Source organism: Coregonus lavaretus (assembly GCF_964263955.1).
Source record: "Coregonus lavaretus genome assembly, contig: HAP1_SCAFFOLD_516, whole genome shotgun sequence".
NCBI classification, from domain to species: domain Eukaryota; kingdom Metazoa; phylum Chordata; class Actinopteri; order Salmoniformes; family Salmonidae; genus Coregonus; species Coregonus lavaretus.
In genome coordinates this window covers 323,744-331,827 of record NW_028165382.1, presented here as the reverse complement: position 1 = coordinate 331,827, position 8,084 = coordinate 323,744, and the positions used below count along the sequence as shown (strand labels likewise).

The following is an 8,084-nucleotide window of genomic DNA, read 5'->3' as shown; positions in this document are numbered from 1 at the left end:
CCACCTCAACCAGCCAGGCCTCCCCAGCCCTGCCGGCTGCATGCCTCCCCGCCAGCCCCCAGAACAGCCTCCCACTGACAGCGGCACCGGTACAGACCAGCCACACCCCAGCTCCAACACCCACCAGCCCCGATTCTACCCCCTCCAGTCCAGAAGAAACACTGGCTGAGATTGTCCTGTTGATGGACTCAAATGGGAAGTTTGTTCAGGAGAATAAACTTTTCCCTAGACACAAAACGAGAAAGGAGTGGTGCCCAACAACGCAGAGTGCCATGGCGCTGCTTGATAAGACCCAGCACAGGTCGCCAAGCCACATAATCATACACACCGGAAGCAACGACCTGCGTGCTCAGCAGGAGAGAGTGGCGACTTCACTACGGGGAGTGATTGAGAAGGCCTCCGCAATCTTCCCCAACTCAAGGATCGTGGTGTCAACCTTTCTACAGAGGAAGGACTTCCACCCTGCCACAATCCAAAGAATAAACGCCAGCCTCTCCCGGGACTGTGCCCTGCGACCCAATGTACACCTGGCCCACCATCCCACCCTCGATCTGGACTGTCTCTATGACCATGTTCGCCTGTACAGGGAGACAGTCCACATCCTTGCTAAGACTCTCAAGGACGTCGCTTTAAACCGCATCCCGACCTCTCCACCCAGGAACAGCGGAGCAATCTCCACCCCCCCCCGAGATCACCGAGACAACACCCCGGACCAGCACCCTGGACCACCCAGCCACGGCCACAGCACCACCAACCTCAATGCCCACCACATCCAGCGCAGCACAGACCACCCCAGCCCAGCTTCAGACCCACCCAGACGAGGCCTAACACCCCCCTCCCCCCCACCACAGACCCACACCTGGAGGAGCCACAGCCCGGCAGACAGAGCTATGCACAAGCTGTGAGAGGAGCAACTGGCCCAGCTCCCCACCAACGAAATGAGTGACATCAAACAAATGCTGAATCTACTATGCTCACATGTGATAGGCCGAGGGTCATGGTAAGATGAGCACAAGAACTCCACCATCCTCACACCACATCCACCCAAGTGGCATGACACAAATACTATCTTAAATGATAAACAAATCACATTTGCATAATAAGAGTTTACCTTAATTGAAAAATCCTATTTTAATTGTTCTTGTTGGATTGTGAGTGTTTATCTCATTTTGAAGGTAAAGAAAAAACTGTTATGAAGTCCTTTTACGTTGCATGTTGGAATTTACAAGGCTTGAAGTCCTCTGCTTTTGTGCTAAAGAGCAGAAACCCAGACTTCCTTAAAGAAATTGATGATGTTGATATTGTAGTACTACAGGAAACATGGTGCAGAGGTGATGTTTCCACTGGCTGTCCACTAGGTTATAGGGAGATAATCGTACCATCCACCAAATTAAAAGGAATCACACAGGGCAGAGACTCAGGGGGAATGCTAATATGGTATAAATCTGAACTAACTAATTCAATCGAATTGATCAAAACAGGACAATTCTTTATCTGGCTAAAAATCAACAAGGAGGCTATCTTAACAGATAACAACGTATTCCTCTGTGCCACATACATTCCCCCCTCAGAGTCACCCTACTTCCATGAAGAGAGTTTCTCCATTCTAGAGGGGGAGATTAGTCACTTTCAGGCCCAAGGCAATGGGCTGGTCTGTGGAGACCTGAATGCTAGAACAGCAGAAGAACTTGACACTATTAACAGTCATGGGGATAAACACCTACCGGGAAGCAACATCCTTTCCCTCCCCACATACCCCCCCAGAAACAACTATGACAAAGTGAAAAACAAAAATGGAGTACAGCTCCTGAAGCTCTGTCGCATGCTGGGTATGTACATAGTCAATGGTAGGCTAAGAGGGGACTCTTTTGGTAGGTACACCTACAGCTCATCCCTTGGCAGCAGTACTGTAGACTACTTAATCACAGACCTCAACCCAGAGTCTCTCAGAGCCTTCACAGTCAGCCCACTAACACCTCTCTCTGACCACAGTAAAATCACAGTGTATCTGAGAAGAGCAGAACCCAACCATGAAGCATCACGGCCCAATAAATTACATGGTACTAATCAGACCTATAGATGGAGTGCAGACAGTACAGACATCTACCAAAAAGCAATTAGTAGCCAAAAAATACAATCTCTCCTGAACAACTTTTTAGCATTAACATTCTCCTACACCAATTAAGGTGTAAATTTGGCCGTTTGGAACATAAACTTTATATTTGACAAATTAGCCTCCTTGGCTAATCTTAAGAAACATAAGAGCAAACCAAAAAGAATAGATAACGAAAAATGGTTTGATAATGATTGCAAAAATCTAAGAAAGTCATTGAGAAATATATCTAATCATAAACACAGAGAACCAGACAACAAAAATATACGTCTTCAATATGGGGAAACACTGAAGCAATACAAACACACCCTAAGAACAAAAAAAGAACAGCACATTAGAAATCAGCTGGATGTGATTGAGGAATCCATAGAATCAAACCACTTCTGGGAAAATTGGAATAAATTAAATAAACCTCATAATGAGGAATTGGCTATCCAAAATGGGGATATGTGGAGAAATCACTTTGCAAACCTCTACAGCAATATAACAAAGAGCCCAGAACAACAAGATATACAAGAAACATTACAAATCCTTGAATCAGCAGTCAAAGACTATCAGAATCCTGTGGATACCCCAATTACAGAACAAGAATTATTGGAAATACTTTGCACTCTCCAACCCAAAAAGGCCTGTGGTGCTGATGGTATTTTAAATGAAATGATCAAATATACAGACCACAAATTCAAATTGGCTATACTCAAACTCTTCAACATTATCCTAACTGCAGGTATTTTCCCCGATATTTGGAACCAAGGATTGATCACACCAATTTATAAAAATTTAGACAAATTTGACCCAAATAATTACAGAGGAATTTGCGTTAACAGCAACTTGGGGGAAATTCTCTGCAGTATCATAAACAGCAGACTACATCATTTCCTTGATGAACACAATGTCCTAAGCAGAAGCCAGATTGGATTTGTAAAAAATTATCATACAACAGACCACATTTACACCCTCCAGACTCTAATTGACAAACAAGTAAATCAAAACAAAGGCAAAATCTACTCGTGTTTTGTAGACTTCAAGAAAGCATTTGATTCAATTTGGCACAAAGGTATTTTTTACAAACTAATAGAAAGTGGTATTGGAGGGAAAACATATGATGTTATTAAATCAATGTACACTAAAAACAAATGTGCGATTAAAATCGGCAACAAGCAAACAGACTTCTTCTCTCAGGGACGTGGAGTGAAACAGGGCCAATAAATCCAACACTATTTAACATCTACATTAATGAATTGGCAAAAACATTAGAAGAATTGGCAGCACCTGGTCTCACCCTACACAACACTGAAATCAAGTGTCTGCTGTACGCAGATGACCTGGTGCTACTGTCTCCCACTAAGGAGGGGTTACAGCAGCATCTAGATAATCTGCACAGATTCTGTCAGACCTGGGCCCTGACCGTTAATCTAAAAAAAACGAATATAATGATATTCCAAAAAAGGTCCGTAAATCAGGATGACAAATATAAATTCTATTTGGACACAGTTCTATTAGAACACACCAAAAATTACACATATCTAGAACTAAATATCAGCAACACAGGTAGCTTTCACATGGCTGTGAATGAGCTGAGAGACAAAGCAAGAAGAGCATTCTATGCCATTAAAAGGAATATTAAAATCGAAATTCCAATTAGAGTCTGGCTCAAAATGTTCCAATCAGTTATAGAACCAATTGCTCTATATGGCAGCAAAGTATGGGGTCCGCTCTCTAATACTGAATTTACCAAATGGGACAAACATCCAATCGAAATACTGCATGCAGAGTTTTGCAAGACTGTATTGCAAGTGCAAAGAAAAACTCCAAATAACGCATGTAGAGCAGAATTGGGCCAATACCCCCTCCTTATTCGAATAGAAAAAAGAGCCATCAAATTTTACAACCATCTAAAAACAAGTGACCCCAAAACATTCCATCACACAGCTCTACTATGTCAAGAGATGAAACAAGAGAAGAGTCCCCTCAGCCAGCTGGTTCTGAGGCTCAGTTCACTAACCAAAACCAACCTCATAGAGTTTCAGGACAGCACTCAGAAAATCTGGCACAACCAAATCATCACAAAGCAAAAATAAAAATCTATAACCTATTGGAAAGACACCACAAAAAATCAAAGTAAACTTCAATGCTATTTGGCTCTAAACAGACAGTACATGGTGGCAGACTATCTGACCACTGTGACTGATAGAAAACTGAGGAAAACAATGACTAGGTACAGACTCAGTGAGCACAGTCTGGCTATAGAGACCGGTCGTCACAGGCAAACCTGGCTGCCTAGAGAGGACAGGCTGTGCTCACTCTGCCTCCGGGGAGAGGTAGAGACAGAGCTGCATTTCCTACTACACTGTGAAAAATACTCAGACTTAAGAGAATCTTTCTTTCCCAAAATTATCATTCAGTACAAAGAATTTGAAACTATAAAAGAGGAAGAAAAAATCAAATATTTATTGGGTGAAAAGCCAAAATGTGCAATTTTGGCAGCCAAATATGTGTCCTCCTGCCACAACCTGAGGGACAGCCAGTGAAAAGTGTAATGTAATGTCAATAATATTTCCTGTTTTGTTTTGGCTTTCATATCATGTAATGTGTCTTCTCAGTCATGTTGAGATTGGTCGACTACTATTGCTTTAATGTATTGTTATTCTCATTAATATTGTTGTTGTAGTTGCTGTTAATGGTAATCCCATTTCCACTACTTCTATTATTGCTCTTGGTCCCACCATTTTTGTTATATCTATACTTTGACAATGTAAGTAATTTTACTTGCCATGTCAATAAAGGCTATTGAATTGAATTGAATTGAATTGAATTGCGAGAGAGAGGGGATGAGAGAGAGAGAGAGAGAGAGAGAGAGAGAGAGAGAGAGAGAGAGAGAGAGAGAGAGAGAGAGAGAGAGAGAGAGAGAGAGAGGGGGGGGGGGTGAGAGAGAGAGGGGATGAGAGAGAGAGAGAGAGAGATAGAGGGTGAGAGAGAGAGAGAGAGAGAGAGAGAGAGAGAGAGAGAGAGAGAGAGAGAGAGAGAGAGAGAGAGAGAGAGAGAGAGAGAGAGAGAGGATGAGAGAGAGAGAGAGAGAGGGGATGAGAGAGAGAGAGAGGGATGAGAGCGAGAGAGAGAGAGTGAGAGAGAGAGAGAGGGGATGAGAGAAAGAGAGAGAGAGAGAGAGAGAGAGGGGGGATGAGAGAGAGAGGGATAGAGAGGATGAGAGAGAGAGAGAGAGAGAGAGAGAGAGAGAGAGAGAGAGAGAGAGAGAGAGAGAGAGAGAGAGAGATTACTAGGGAAGGCACACAGATAGAGAGGGAAAGAGAAAAGAAAGACAGAGGGCGAGAGCAGTAGGTGAAAGCAATAGTCAGGGAATAGAGCAGAGACCCTCATATATTAGTTATGTTGGTACTCTCCTCAGAGAGAGGAAGACCAAGGTCACACACACACACACACACACACACCACTCAAACCTGACTTCATGAGCTGGCAGTTGGTCAGTACAACATTCCCTACTGGCTTGCAACTCTCTCACTATCTCAATTATCCCTCTTTCTGTCTTTCTCATTGACACGTACTCATTAATATATGTACAAAAAGGTTTATCTAATTTAAAAAACGTGCAAACTCATTCTCACACACTCCCTACCAGCACATCCTGGATGCATGTATGTTCATTATACAGACACTAGCAGGCAGTGTAGACTGTAGTAGAATAATATGCAGATACACAGTTGGCGGGAGGGGGGGCACGCATGTGTGCATGCCTACGTTTCTGAGTGCGTGCATTTGTGTGTATGTGTGTGTGGACAGCAGTGCAGCATTTATGTGTGATTGATGATACAGCGTTTTGTTTAAAAATAATCCTGTAACATCAACAAGAGGACAAAACAACCTATCCACAAATGCCTGAATACACAATAGGGCTCTCAGTCTTTCGGATATGATTGGATTAAACTCTTCAAAGTCAGAGAAGATGGAACAGTTCACACACACAAGCACACGCATGCACGCACACACAAACATTAGTATTCCATAGGAGAATTTCAAACAGCTCTCAGAAGACGTCAGGTGTAAAATCACCAGACATTTTTTCACTTTTCCCTCCCTTTCCCCTACCTCCCCCTCCCCCCTCCCTTCCCCCTCCCTTCCCCCTCCCTTTCCCCTCCCTCCCCCTCCCTTTCCCCTCCCTTTCCCCCTCTCTTTCCCCTCCCTCCCCCTCCATTTCCCCTCCATCTCCCCTCCCTCCCCCTCCCTTTAACCCTCCATTTCCCCTCCCTCTCCCTCCATTTCCCCTCCCTCCCCCTCCCTTCCCCCTCCCTTTCCCTCCCTCCCCATTCCTTTTCCCTCATCCTGCCCCTCCATCATCAATGAGGTACTCTGGGACTGGTTAAATGTAAATGTGTCAGTTTCCCAGTTTAGGAAGAAAACAGATAAATAAGAACCCATAAGAAAATATTAAGTATTTCAATCATTTCATTTTTGCTCTTTCATGTTGTTGTTTTTCACGCACCCACATACACTGTGTAAAATGGCCAGTTTCTGAGTGATTTTCTGTTTTCTGTGCAACTAGAAGCAAAAAAACTCTAGATCACTTTTACTCCACACACAAAGACGCATACAATGCTCTCCCTCGCCCTCCATTTGGCAAATCTGACCATAACTCTATCCTCCTGATTCCTGCTTACAAGCAAAAACTCAAACAGGAACTACCAGTGGCAAGCTCATTACGGAAGTGGTCCGATGAAGCAGATGTTAAGCTACAGGACTGTTTCACTAGCACAGACTGGAATATGTTCCGGGATTCATCCGATGGCATTGAGGAGTTTAGCACATCAGTCACTGGCTTCATCAATAAGTGCATCGACGACGTTGTCCCCACAGTGACTGTACGTACATATCCCAACCAGAAGCCATGGATTACAGGCAACATCCGCACTGAGCTAAAGGCTAGAGCTGCCGCTTTCAAGGAGCGGGACACTAATCTGGATGCTTATAAGAAATCCCGCTACGCCCTCCGACGAACCATCAAACAGGCAAAGCGTCAATACAGGACTAAGATGGAATCCTACTACACCGGCTCTGACGCTTGTCAGATGTGGCAGGGCTTGCAAACTATCATGGATTACAAAAGGAATCCCAGCCGTGAGCTTCCCAGTGACACGAGCCTACCAGACAAGCTAAATGCCTTCTATGCTCGCTTCGAGGCTAGCAACACTGACCCATGCATGAGAGCACCAGCTGTTCCAGACAACTTTGTGATCACGCTCTCCGTTGCCGATGTGACTAAACAGGTTAACATTCACAAGGCCGCAGGGCCAGACGGATTACCAGGAGGTGTACTCAGAGCATGCGCATGACCATCCCAGACACCCTGGACCCACTCCAATTTGCATACCACCCCAACAAATCCACAAATGACGCAATCTCTATTGCACTCCACATTGCCCTTTCCCACCTAGACAAAAGGAACACCTACATGAGAATGCTGTTCAATGACTACAGCTCAGCATTCAACACCTTAGTGCCCTCAAAGCTCATCACTAAGCTAAGGACCCTGAGACTGAACACCTCCCTCTGCAACTGAATCCTGGACTTCCTGACGGGCCACCCGCAGGTGGTGAGGGTACACTGTAAACCCGAACAGTACTATTCAATAATTGAATTAAGTTCTGTAAACATAATATAAGTGAAAACATAGTAACATAACTGTTTTAGGTTCCCATAACATGCACCCCACTTTTGATTTCGTGAGACTGTTATTTATTTATTCAGATGAATTGTATCGGCGAGTTTATGTAAACAGGACTTCTGATGATAGATTGACAGGCACACATATCTGTCAAGTTTGACCTTGATTACGTCTGATGTCGATGTTCAAAGGCAGGCATGTGGCATTTCAAAATCTTTCCAACATGGCGGACGGTCCCTGCGACAGTGGATACTTTCTTAATGGTAAAAATGTAATAATGATTATTAACTGTAT

At 44.0% G+C, this 8,084-nt stretch overlaps 1 pseudogene across 1 annotated transcript in view; it reads left to right on the top strand.

The window, feature by feature from the left end:
- The first annotated feature begins 272 nt into the window (after positions 1 to 272).
- The window catches only part of LOC311115915, a 58,320-nt pseudogene continuing 50,508 nt past the window's right edge, over positions 273 to 8,084 (top strand). Inside the window, exon 1 of the transcript in view lies at positions 273 to 521. The product of the transcript in view is annotated as an uncharacterized misc_RNA (transcript). The remainder of the gene's footprint in view (positions 522 to 8,084) is intronic.